Source organism: Rissa tridactyla, chromosome 4 (assembly GCF_028500815.1).
Source record: "Rissa tridactyla isolate bRisTri1 chromosome 4, bRisTri1.patW.cur.20221130, whole genome shotgun sequence".
Classification (NCBI taxonomy): Eukaryota; Metazoa; Chordata; class Aves; order Charadriiformes; family Laridae; genus Rissa; species Rissa tridactyla.
The window spans coordinates 88578093-88592058 of NC_071469.1; the positions used below are offsets into that span (position 1 = coordinate 88578093).

A 13966-nucleotide genomic window follows, 5' to 3' on the forward strand; every position below is an offset into this window, starting at 1 on the left:
CTCCATCCTACAAGTAAGGCTGAGAGACGACAACAACTGGTCAAACCGCATTTGATCCAAAATCTTGCTGCAGAGCTGGAGTTGCAAACTGAATCCAACCAGTTTAGAATATTGCTCAATTAGATCCTACTGCCAAAGAACCACTTAAAGCAGCTAAGTATTAAGTCGGTAAATATAAACACCTGTGTCCTTCGGCATAATGCATGTAACGTCAGGCATGCTATTTATAAGAGGCTCTGTTGAAGTTCTTACCCAAGGTGATGCAGCTGCATATACCAGCCCATTAAGGCTGGTGTACCACATCAGATAAGGCCTTTCCTCCAGGGTTTATGATTCAGGTATAAATGCTTGCCAGCCCCTGGAAACTGGCAAATGAGGTTGCACTTGGCAGTCTGGGGTTTTCTTAATAGGATGAATGACAGAAGCAAGAAGTCATGTTTAACTTGTACAAATGGGAGGAGGAAAAGGCAGGGCTTTTTCATTTAAAGACGGCCTTGTTCTCCAGCCTTGTTAGCGCATGGCACAGAGTGGCCCCTTTGGCTGATGAGAAAGCAAAATTATGAGGAATTTGCTCCTCCGAGACCACGGAGTTGAAATAACAGAACGCCAAACAATTTTAGCAATCAGAATGCAGATACAAAATCGGTCTTTAGAAGGCTGGTCTGGACAGCTGGTGGCATGGGGACAGGGGCTGCGAATTCATGACAAGGTCAACATCAGCGGCGTTTTTCTTGCTCAGCCAATAATGTGAACTGAGCTGCTGGCCTTGGTCCAGGCCTCTGTGACTAACACTCCAAATGACTAACACCACACCACTCTTCTTGAACCACCACGGGAGAAGGCAGGTTAAACCTGCAGACCTTACGCTGAAGTGAACGGCGGAGCTCTGGTGTGATCTGTTACTGTAAATCAGCTGTAAAGGTGGGGAGTCCAGCAGGAGGGATAATAATCATCATCAAAGACAAGCATAAATGTGGGTCTGATTGCCTGCAAAGATGACATCTGACGACTAGCAGGGAAGTTACTGCAGTGTTCCTGCACACAGGTGGACAGAGTTGAGGCTGACTAAGTGCCAAAACACAAGGAGTCTGTGGTTCACCTGAACCAAACTAGATTTAGAGGTAGATACAGAAGCTGCACTTCCTCTGCCAACATTTGCAAAAGATCCTTGTCAAAGATGTATTGACAGCAATGCTGCAAAACCTCTCAGCAGCACACTAAAGATTAAATTCTCTGGTAGCCTCGCAGCAGACGAAGAAACCACTTTGTGTAACAGACGTAGGTTTTTGTAGCAAAACCAATTCTGTGGAAAGGGCAATATGGATCAAGCGTCCTCCATGGCAGAGTGAACAACGTGCAGAGCAACAGATAAACGCCACATGGCCCACTCTACAGGAAACATCACCAGCAGACACTGCTTAGCAAGAAGGGATGTTCTATTTATCAAGTCCAAAAGGGTTTTATCCCCAGTTGAGCCTCCCTAGATCTCAGTCAAGTCACTTCAGCCTTCTGGTTTCCAGGCTCACAAAACGGAGAGGCTGCATTTACCCACCACTGCACAGGGACCTTGGTAAGAATGATCCAGCAGAGAATAAACTTTTCCAGGGATACATATGGCCTTTTCCTGCTGTAATGCCACAGCTGGGCTAGAAGTGAGGGGCGTCTGATGACTTCACCCCTCCCAGAAGCAATCCACACACGTCCAGGCCCGAGCAAGACATCACATGGAAGATCTGGTGAGTAAACTAATCTGGTGACAAAGCTACTGGAATCTCTGGTCAGAAACCCCTGGAAACGTTGTCCCAGCTTGCTACGGGGACTACTACAACAGGAGCGTCCTGCTGCAGTCCTCCTCCCCTCCCTGTGCTCACACATCAGGTCTACACAAGGGCACAAGAGTTAATTCTGTCTTCTGTGGGAAGCTCTGCATGAAGCCTCTTTAATTGGGCTTCATGCGAGTGTGTGAATCTCATCCTGATACTTCCAGGGCACTCAGGGAAACGTTAGAATGGCAGCACAGCAGAAATGGAAAACGCGTTATCATTCATTGGCAGCAAATAATTTATTCGATATCCGCCATCCCTTTTCTTTTTTTTTTTTTTCCTGCTGTCTGTGTTTGTGATTGTATGTGAAATTAATTTCTGAAGAGTTTAGCTAATAATTATTGGTGAGAAGATCCTGTCAGTCTCTCAAGATAAACAAGAAATGGTTCCGGCTGACACAGATTGCATGTCACATGACTATCCTATTTTTCTGATTTAATAAATATTAATCTTTCTGCCTTTTGGGAGCATTGTGCAATATTTTTTTTATCTTCTGATTTGACATGGGAAATGGCTGGTACATGCCAAAACCACTCCTGATACATAAAAAGGCAAATTTTCCTTATTTCATTTCAAGACGAGACATTTTTCAAATTAAAATTAATATGCACACAGATTGTATCTTCTCTTACACAAATCTACGCAACATGCTATTTAGGGTGTGCCTTTTTTCCTAACCGCGAATTCTTCTAACATCAGATAAACGAGATTTATTGTCATATTCCCATTTTATCTTCTAAATTTTGCCTAGTGGGAAAGCGTAAAGGAGACAGGTGACCCCCCCCAAAAAAAACTGCAGAAAATGATCTTACATCAAGGCACTTGGCAGAAACTCGGATCATCTCTTGGGAGTTGCCAACCTTGCTGAAGATCTTCCTCACTGCCTTGAGCAAAGTCCTTTCTTCGTGCCTCAGTTTCCGAGCTGTAAAGCGAAAGGGACAGGAAGGTGTAGTAGTTCTTTCCCTTGCTCCTTCTGTCTTATTCCTACTGCAAACTCTCCAAGGCACGTCTGATTATGCATTTAGCAGATGGGGGCTCCAAACTCAGCTGGAGCCTTTAGGCATTACTAGAGTATAAATAACAATAATGATGATGGAGTGTTAAAATAGATGGAACTTGTTCTTTGTTCTCCCTAATGTGAATCAAACTGTGGCTGGACTTATATTTAACACCACCGGCGAGTTTATTTATGAGAGGATTTATCAGAAGTGGTTGGGTTTAATTTCCTCTAATTCACACTGTATGAAAAATGGCAACTGTCTGATTTTAATCTATAACCCGATGATAGGGCTTCCCAGAAATAACAAAAATACCACATTCGAGGTATCCAAACAGTTCCCGCAGGAGTGCAGGATTGCGCCTGCTGCCTCACACCTCTGCTCCATCGCCTCCCTGCCTCCTCTCTTCCAACCATATCTGCGAAGGCCAAAATCGCCGAAGCAGTAGATAAATTATTAATGGTAATAAAAAGAATTTCAGGAGTTCAAGTGCCTCCCTCGGCACGTTGATTCACAGAAAGAAAGAGTTAATCTTTTGTTCTTAGACTGGCCTTTTTGTTTTTTAACCAAGGGGATACGTGTTTGTTAAGCTGCCTTTTCTAAGGTGGAAGGAGGAGGGAGAGGTTGTGAAAAAACACTGTCCTTTTCAAACGGAATAAATGCATGAAGTTAAATATAAACGTGCCTTGACAAGCTCACAGATTATCGTGGGGTAAAAAATAATAATATAAAAAAGACGGAATTCCTTTTCAAACCAACAGGAGAAAGATTCCAAAAGCGGGGCAATCAATACCACCCTGTGATCAACAGGAAATGCTAGGAATAACTGTATATCATGTGTGGCTTCAAATTTACAACCAGGACATATAATCTCATTGTAAGAAGGGAGTCAAGTTCAAGAACTTAGCCTCTACAGTAAAGCTCTCATTTTAACTAAAGAAGCTGAGGTCGACGGCCTCTCAAATGAAACAGATAAGGCGACATAGGGTTCTTGTCAGAAACAAATGTTATGTCTCTCCCTACTGAAAAGCTTAAAGATATTATCAGCAAAAGCCTAGTTGGGCCTGAAATGGGTCCCAGAGAAGTAATATTAACCAGGCTCCTGGCAGATCATTTATTTATCTCAAGCTAAATTCAATAAAGAGAGCCATATATAAGTGAGGGAAAATAATGCAGCTGCTAGTAATTTATCATTGGATGGAAAGTCATTGTTATCCTTATCTCTCCAATGATGTTCTATTTCCAACTGGTAATGAATTATGGGGCTTGCCACATCTTTACTATGTGACAGGTCAACACTACCTCATGGGTACTGTACTGTATTTATGCAATCGATAGAGAGTTTGCTGAGAAAATATTGGCAACCATTTTGTGAAAGTGACCCCGAGCTGCGTGGCCTTATGATCGCTGCTGGTGGTCAGTGGCTAGAACAGCGTTTCTATACTCCTTTAAAACAACCATTTCACTGAACGCTTTAGAAGTATTTTTCACTTTGCTCTTTATAAAGCCAAGCATGTGAAGTGAACCACCGGATTGTTAATTATAAAGCATTCTGCTCGTTTAAGCTGGCTCAGCCGCCAAAGGGATCTTTTCTGTTCCTTTGTTCCACTTATTAGAGGGATTTATTAAATCAAACTTCAGTAGAGACTTATCCAAAATTATTTGTGCCTGTGGTGTTTGGGGCACAGCAGAGGCATGAAGAGCAGAGGTTTGGCCAGGCTGCTGCTGAGATGGAAGGGCAGGCTAACGAGCAGCACCCGGGGCCCCACAGAGCTCCCAAATCCCACACGGAGTTTTAAGGTGGAAGCCACGCAACTCAACACCGCCTTCACCTTCCTCAAATCCACACCGAGGGACCCTCCCAGCACGAGCCCTGCAAGAGAGGCAGGGAAAACCAGTGCTAGCAGATGGGTGGCTTCAGGAGGAAGAGCCCTGCTGTAGGGACACTGGGCAAGGGTACGGTTTCCGGAGTAGTCCCTTCTCTGGAGCTGCTCTCCCATCCCCAAACCGATTATGTCCATGTCTCCTCTCTGCTCTACTTCTCCCCATTGGGTTCAGCTTTCATTATTCACAAGAAGGGCTCATGTGGCCAGGAAAGTTTGGATTTATACTGAAAAAACAGAAATACGCTTTTTAAATTTTATAGGCGGGGGTGTGTGTGTGTGTATCTATCACAAATGACTTAAAAATTTGGATTTTGAAAAACACCTTTCAAAAACAACAAAGAAAATTTCCAAAAACATATTTTTTCAGGAAAAAAACAATTAGAATAAGCAGCCTTTTGTCACTAAAAGTTAGCAAAGGAAAAAAAAACCAACACAACCACCTTTTTGGCCCAGACCTCATTTCTAGATTAGCCCACTTGTTCTTCATGCCATTTAGTTCAATGCCTTCCCTCGAGCCACTTTCTCCATTGAAATTCATGTGACTGAGACGACCCATTTGTGGCCACAGATTGTTTCAACAACTGAACAATCCAGAAAATCCCATTTTGATTTTTTTTGTTTTCTTTTGTTTTGTTTTATTGGGGGGGGAAGGAGGGGTGGCAGGTTGTGGGAGGGTTTGGGGGTGGGTTTTTTGTGGCTTTTTGTTAGGTAGAAAAATACATCTCCCTCAAGGCAGAGTAGGGACATATATTTAAAAACAACACTTTCACTGAAGAGAAGCAGCAGCCAGCCACGGTGATGGTAAAAGTCACTGATTGCAATAACACATGGATTTTTAGCCATGCAAGGGGATGTCCAGATGAGTGGGGTCAGGACGCTGAACCCGCAGACCTTTCTAAAAGAGCACAACAGGACAGGATCGTACCTGCGTGACATCCAAATGAGGAAACGAGAGGAAAAGTAAAGCTGTCTTTTCCCATTATTGTGGGAAAAGGAAATTTGGACACCCTGGCCAGCTAAGGTTCACTTAAATAATGCATTGGGTGACCTAAATGATAATAACTAAGGTGGCTAAGATTAACTCAGATCAAAAGCAAACGCAGATAGCTCTATCCATTGTTAAATAACGAGTGTGCTTCCTGGTCACAGAGACATACTGTGCCTTCTGGCATGCATGCATGCGTTAATACGTCTCTTTGGCTCCATATGTTTAGGAAAGTCTTAGTAATGGAAAAACAAGGGTGTTGTAGGTGAAGGCTGAAGTCCTTTGGCAGAGCAACGTGTGCAAGAGCTTGACCAGAGCCTGCTGGATTGTACTTCGGTCGAGCCTGTGATAGCAGTCTGTCAACTCCGCGAGCATTAACACTCATTCACAAAGATTCAGAAAGTCAATGAGAGCATTACCATATCCTGGAGTAAATAACGTCGTTTCCCCACGTACCGACAGATATAAATTCCATATGGTTTGGCTATACCAGAAAGGGTCTTGCCCAGATCACATTAACATATGAAAGCCCCGATACTTTCATAATCAATTAACTGAAGGGGTCATCTAGCTGATGCCAGGAAGATCTTGCCTTTCTTTTAGTAGTTGAGAAAGTATGATGGATTTTTATAATTTCAACATGTAAATAGCAAAAAATAAAAAATCTATGTGTCATAACTCATATAAACCAAGATAATCCAGAGAAATATACCCCTTGAAATCAACTATTGACTTCTGAGTCTACCATAACCAGCAAGGAGTCTGCTACTTGTCAGATACTCTTTCTCAAGTAGTTTCAAACACACTGTCAAACTTGTGTACAGCTTCTATCTCCCAGGCCTTCTACTCACATACCAAACACTCAATTCACTTTTTAATTTCCATTGTTTGCAGTCCTATCCCAAAATTTTTAAAATTAAAAACCAAAAAAACCCTAAAATATCGACTTAAAACTACTTAGGTTTACAGAGGTACAGTCTGGTAAGAATGATGTATGTGTTTAATAATATGTTCCCTGGCTAATAAAATACTAGATTATTTTTGGACTACAGAATTTAAATGGAAGGAAGTTTAACCATTAGGAACCTGTTTACTATTACCAAGAGAATAGCCAGTTGGCAGGTCAATAGCTATCAGCAGAAATAAAGAACCACAGCAGCCACCTGTGCTTTAGGCTTGTCCCTATTAGGAAAAAAAAAATAAATGAAAGGGCAAAAACCAAGAAGCAAAGCTAGAGCATGCTGGGGTTTTTTTCAGCTTAAAATTAAAAAATAGAGGACGTTGCTCTGGGACTACTGATTTCAGAGTTCAGTGCAAATGATAGCCAGCTCTTCCAGGCTTTTAAGATAAAAAAATGGGCAGTAAACACCTGCATTGAACTTTCTCTCTAGATAAACAATTGAACGTGAAGCATGTTGAAATATCTCAGACGGGTTCTTCGTGGCACGAGGATTAGCTGTGAAAGGAAGTGTGCATGCAGGGACGTTTCCCCTTCCTGTGGGAATAGTCCCACCGCTGAGCCAGTTGGAGATTGGCCATTTGGAGTTGAAAAGGCCAGTAGACACCTGTGTCAAGTGCATCCTTCCTTTACCAGATGGAAATAATTGGAGCCTTGAGAAAGTGCTCACTTATTGTCATTTGAACGGGTCAGAGAGAATCACACCTGCAGAAGAGCTGCAGTGTGTATCTCACGGACCAATGCACACCGGGTAGAATCACAGTCCCAGTACGTCAATCAGACTTTTGTGGTGGAACCTGAGGATGAGGCCATCTATTGCCAACAGTGAACATTTTCAGAGGCAGTGAAATCTCATTCCTAGATAATCTAAGATGTACATCAATCCTGAAATTAAATGCAAAGCAGAGGGGTTTTCCCCTCTGATTTCTTACTTCCACATGAAGATTATTTTTCCCACTTTTAGCAGTCAGCTACAGTCAATATGCTTTTCTGTCCTAGAAGCTTCTTTATGTACATATGCATGTATGTATTATATTGGCATTTACATATCATTAAAAATGAATTAGCATCATGTGGTGATTCAGATATTGTCTAATGTAAGCACCGAGAACAACTGTATTAGTAAATATAAGCAACATTTTAAAAGCGAGTATCCTACATAACATGTAAAACGCTCCTTATTAAAGACAGAGAAACGTTATAGTCCCAATACCAGCTAAACATTGAAATATTGGATGTTTAGGTGATGGATAAACCTACAAAGGATGTCATTTTTTTTTCTTTTATTTCTTGCCAATGAAACACCAAGACACTTGAATTCAGTTCAAGTTTGCATCGTCCAAAGATGTTCCATTTCTCAGAAGGAAAGAAATTTTCATTTAGTAAAAACTGGACTAAAAAAGCAGTGGAGATGCTTAAAATTACAAAGAAATCATTATAATTGATCCAGTCAGAAATGGGGGATGCTAATTTTTTCAGAACATTTCCTGTAATTACAAATTTTCTATAATTCTGTGATTTGATACAGGGGAAATTTAGGAAACCACTTGCTACTTGGCTTCCATTTTAAGGCCTCTGCATGTCGTACAGATGCAGTAGCAGCACCTGCAGAAGAACACTCTTGTGCTCCTGACCACCGCATGGTGAGGGTTCCTGAAGGTTTGTTGAAGTCAAATGGCACCCGGCCAGTTTTATACCAGTTATCCCATTCACAAGTTCATAGTGGCTTAACAGCTGTTACAGATATTAATGGCTAATCAATTGCTATTGATGCAATTATTCTTCTCATCCACCAGCAAAGTCTTAAATAAAGGGGCAAATATTAACTTAGGCTCCAACTGATAAGGTTTTCTTCACTGTGCTTGTATACTATTGGCTTCCCTTCTGAACTTTGATAAGATGTTTACTGAGTAGTAAAAAAAAAAAAAAAAAAAAAGGAAGAAAGAACTAAGTAGAATGATTGCTGCTATGGGCAACCTTTATTTCATTATCACAGAACCTTAACCTGGACCTGTCTAACATTGCATAATGTTTTGGTACCCTGTCCCCAGTTCGTACACTTGAAAGATGACTAGCAGTGAGAGCATAGGCTTGTTCTCTCGGCTGAGAGCCAGCATGCCACCCAAGGAGCCCTTCAACATGGCCTGTGACCAAAGGAAACTCTTCCACAACGGTCCCAGTTACCAAGGAAGGCAAAAGATGATGTTGCCGGCAGTTTGCTGGTTGCCAAAACACTATTGGCAAAGGGCTCAGCAAAGGTTGAGAACACCGCTCTACAGCTCGTGCCACATGTTCCCCTAAGGAGCAAACAAGCACAAGGCGAGGCATGAAATCTGAATATTGGGACATCATTTATCACCACAGAAATGAGCGCAATGGTCTCCATGAACTTTCAGATGGACAAGCTCCCAGGGGTTTGACTGGCTAACAAGGCGACAGGTCTAATTAGGCAGAGGTTGACTGCAGCACACCCAACACAGATGAAGACACTCTCTCAGCACATGCGATACGCATTTTTTTCTTTGAAAGCAAAGTGTCAACTTTCAGTTCTGTGTTGGCTTGCTAAACGACATCAAATTTCTTCAACTTCACTATTGCCCAGAATCAAGCCTCCAAGTATATAAGTAAAGAAACACTTTAACTGCCAGAAAAAGTATGTTTTTGTGTAACATATAGGAACTTCACTGCAAATATTTTAAAGAAAAAGCTCCAGCTCTCAGGGCGTCTTGTTTTAATGTGCCATTTCTTTGAAATTCTGAAAATACTTGTGTACTGATTTGTAAATATATCAATATATGCAATTCTTAGTCTCATCTGGGGTAATACAGGGTTTGTGGAGGGAGACACCATTACATTTTGCTTCCTCTTCTTGTACAATCTAAATTCTATAAGCCAGATAATTGATCTGTGAGAACAAGCCGGGATGAGTGATAAACTATCCAGGGCAAACCCCCTGTCACTTGCGTTTTTAAATCAAGGTTGAATGTATTTCTAAACTATGTGTTCTAGCTTTACCACAAGCTCGATGCAAGAATCACTAAGCAAAATCCTCTGGCTTATGGGAGTCAGCCAAGATGATTGTAACGGTTCCTGATGGCCTTAAAAATCAGTAATATAGGTGAAACAGAAACTATGGCTGAAATTCATCCACGTGCAAAGCCCTCTGATAAAACTTTGAACAGAATTTCAGCCAAAGTGCTTAGAAAGTCTTAGGCCACCCTGCACCCAGTGAGATTTTCAGGAAAAGCCCCCTGAACTACACATGGAGAAGAGGAGCTATGTCAATCCTTATTAAGGTTTTGTTTTGCATACTGTGAGAGGAAATAAAAAGCATTGCCTTCTGCCCCAGGGTTGCCGCTGGAAGAGAAAGACCAGCTGGGACCTCTTGTGGAATGCAAAGGAAGCTTAACATTTATCTGCTTTTGCTCTCGTTGGTATTTGTTGGAGGGGAACTTAAAATGTGCATTTCCAAGAAAAAAAAAAACACAAACCTCTAAGGAAGCTCTTTTGACCTATCAGCAAGTTTTGGAAGGGCTGGAGTCAGCAGTGGCTTTGCTACGTATCCTCTGGGCTCACAGAATAGCCAGTCTGTGGTGAATAATGCGAAGGCGCCAGCGTAGGAGGACACGCACCTTGCAGCCTGCTACCTGAGAAACTCTGGTCTGTGAACCCAGTAACTTCTGCATTTCAATAACGCCTATTGGAGAATAAAATTTATCAAGGGAAATGCTGACTCCACAACTCACTAACATAAATCATCTGTTGAAGGGCAAACCACATGAAATTGCCTTGAGATTTGGAGCAGTTTGGGAAGCACATGATTTTAGCATACTGCCTTTGGCCAAGGCTTATTCCTGCCTCCCGCGAGGGGCAGGTGCCCACTGCTCCTCCCGCACGAATGCACAACCCGGGTCAGCGGGCAGAAACTGGACGCAAACACATTCACACCAACTGTACGTGGCTATTAGTAAACACACAGGTTCCACCATAAAGGGATTATATGACTCTTTCCTGGCGTCTGGAATGTGCATTATGTTACCAAACAAAGCAAATTATGCAAAGATAGGCCCAGAGGCAGAATAACCATGATCCGCTCCTACTTGTGAATACTGGGCAAATACTAACTAGCCACAATTAATTACCTGCCTCTGCTCGTTTTGTTAAATGATCAAAGTAATACATCCACTGGTTGCACATAAATGTGACTATTTGTACAAAATCTCATTTATACAGTAGCGGTGCAGGGCCGGATCCTGCAGGATTTGCCATTACTCACATGCAAGTCGCCTCATTGAGGGAATTGCTTCTAATTACTTAGCAGCAGGACTGCAGGACGTAGCCTGACTTCTGCAATATTAAGGTGATAAAGATATATAGCAGAGCAAGGGTAAAATCAATTGTTCTTAGATTTCTTCTCTTCCTCATCGGCCCACCTGACACACGTGAAATATTTGTGAAATCAATTTCAGAACGACCAGACGAGGTACTGGAAGTACCACAGTCAGTTCATCAGTTGGCTCTTCCAGGAACACTTCAGGAATTAGGATGGAAGTATATTACTTCCTTTCCCACAGGATAACTGCAGTGAATACAATAACCCTTGTTCTGAGAGATACCGCCGCGCACGCTGCCGCACACACTCTATCAAATGAACATCGTTTGCCCCCATTCAGCAACAGCTGTGCAAAGGACCCTTGTATATGCCTTAAACTTTCTTTCCTCATTTCTTCAGCACCGTGCGGGGTTTTGTATCAGCCCTGAATCACGCCAAGGTCCTTCAAAGTCAGTTTTTGTGGCTCCATTACCCGCACGCAGTTGTATTTACCCCCCCACAGAGCCTATGTGGGCAGTCTGCCTCTTGCACGATGCAACCAGAGCTGCGGCTCTCCTTCCTCAGCCGGGCTGTCTAAAAGGAGAACTGTGTTATCAGCCCACCTGGAGCAGAAAACACACAGGGACAAGGACACTAACAGGGCTTGGTTGCTGGACCACTGAAGTTCTTCGGTAGTTTTCTCCTGCCCACAGTCGGTTTTGGAGGCTGACTGTTAGATTTCCGTCTCAGGCCATTCAGTCCCTGTTCGCTCACAATAAGGCAGAAGAAGTTTCACAGGCCTTAGCAAATCCAGCCCATGGTTTCACTCTCCTTATGCGAGCTTTGCATACGCTCTCCTGGCACAGAAAAAGCAAAACTTTGCAATAAAGGTAGGGAATTAGGTTCGCCAAGAATTTTGATAAAAGTGCGTACAAAAGCAGCTCTACTTAGTGTCAGTGCAGACCCTTTAAAATGCATACATGAATATTTATGCAGTTTCCCTTTCTTTCAAGAATTGTTTGTTGCTCTATTTGATCATAGTACTTCTCCAGCTCCTAATATTTTTGGATAATGTTCTTGCCTTCATTTGTAATCACTCTTTATTCGGTGTAGAAGATGGATTTTTCCAATTTTGTGCTATTATATACCTTAGCATGGAAAGGATTAGATGGGTTTTTCTTTTTCCTTTTAGTCCTTATTTAACTGCTTGTGAGCTTCAGGGATTTATATCCCAGTAGGTCTAATTCCAGGATTATAGGTATCTAGATATCCAGTAAATCATTTAGCAGCATATAGGTTTAAGGCAACTCCAAATAACCCCTCCAGTTAGCTCTCCAGCTAAAACCAGAAGTTAGCTAGAAGCACTAGATTTGAGTCAGAGTTATAAAGCAATGCAGAATCACTAATTTACAGTCTGATTATACTTCCTTCAAAGGCACTGACAAAATTTATACCCACTTCAGTGGAAACATGGCAAGGCCTTCAAATCCTCTTGCTTTAGACGCTTTCCCTCTTCCTAGCCAAATACTAATCAAAGTCTCCTCCTCCTCTGATTTAAGGTTCAGCTCTCATTCCCATAACTGTTGCATTTTTATTTAGATAAACACTGTCAGGTTGAGTTGACCCAAAATTTAGATTTATTAAAAATGAAATAAAATGTGCAACAGAAAGCTTTCTGTATTTGTTTTTCTAAATTCCAGTGAAAGCAGCTTCTCGGTTTGGACTTCAATTTTCCTTGGCACCATCTGCAGCCTGAACATTGCAGCACTGTGCTCGTACATGAAAACAAACAGGGGGCAGACAAATGTGAAATTGAGTTATAGGTTTTCCTTGTTTGGGCTTAGCGAAAAGTAAACGTGTGGTATTAAAGATCAAAAGCAAATCTGTTTTTTTAGGATCTATCATTCAGAATAATTAAAAGCAATAGTAATAGGCAAGATAAGGAAATCAGTGCTTTTAACTGTGCCTTTTAATTTGCTCGTGCCCCTTTAAACATGGCAGAGTGAGTGAGAAAGCCTTTGTCCTGGCAGAGCAGTCAGTACAACCAGGGACCCATGCCAGTTCTCACCAGGCGTGTCTGAGGGTTTGTCACGCCGTGGTTTTAGGTAAGGCATTGTTCCACTGGCACCAACACCAGCAACGCTGGAGAGGCACAGGTGTTTCAAGGTCAGGTTTCTGGTTTGGTTGGAGATGCATGGAGGTGTTAAATCCATCATTTGATATATTCGTAGCACTGGCTGGTTCTCTCCAACCTGTGCAAGAAGGTGCTTTTGTACCCGACAGTTTTCTTGCAGTAGAGAGTATTACGGAGCAAGAGACTGCGAAGGGACACAAACCCAGCACGGAGGCCACTTACCACACACAGGGAAAGAACCTGGTTGTTCTAACAGGGCCTGGAGGAAACCAGGACTGCATCTGGGGTGTGGTAAGGTGATAAAACTGAGCATCCCTCCCACTCCTAAGGGTAAGTGCTTGTTTAAACTCTCTTTATATTGGGTGTGTCAGAGGTGTGGGCCTAGAGGATCTGCCATAGCCAGAATTAACACGTGTTCTTCTCCTGAAGAACAGATATAAAAAGGCCTTTCCAGACAGAGGCTTTTTGCCCATGTGAGTGTCAACACAGAGTTCATTTCAGGCGAGTTCTGTGGCGAAGAGAAAGGTAAGGTTAGGTGAGGAGCCCTTCCCATCAAACCAAACTTGAAGGAAGGCCAGGACTGCAGGGCTGGATTAGGACTGGGCACATCCCAACACACAGGGCAGTGAGTAAGATGCATCACCTCAAGGAGGCACTGATTCTCAGAAATGCACCTTACATTTACAGTTCCCTTACTCGTACAGGATGGGAAGGTGGGATTTGAGTATGCACCATCACCCTGTGCACTGGCTCAGGCAATTAGGCCAGTGAATAAGACGAACAGTCAATCCCAGTTCTCCTTGCCACCGTGTCCATCCTGCAAGGAGTGGGCAACCAAGCAGGTAGACTTGTTTACTCCTGCATGCCTGG

The 13966-nt window shown here is 42.6% G+C and overlaps 1 long non-coding RNA gene across 1 annotated transcript in view; it reads right to left on the minus strand.

Moving 5' to 3' along the window:
* The window catches only part of LOC128909210 (uncharacterized), a 79466-nt gene that overhangs the window by 49844 nt on the left and 15656 nt on the right, over positions 1-13966 (minus strand). The window contains exon 4 of the long non-coding RNA XR_008466281.1: positions 2636-2745. This is a non-coding gene — a long non-coding RNA (uncharacterized LOC128909210). The remainder of the gene's footprint in view (positions 1-2635; positions 2746-13966) is intronic.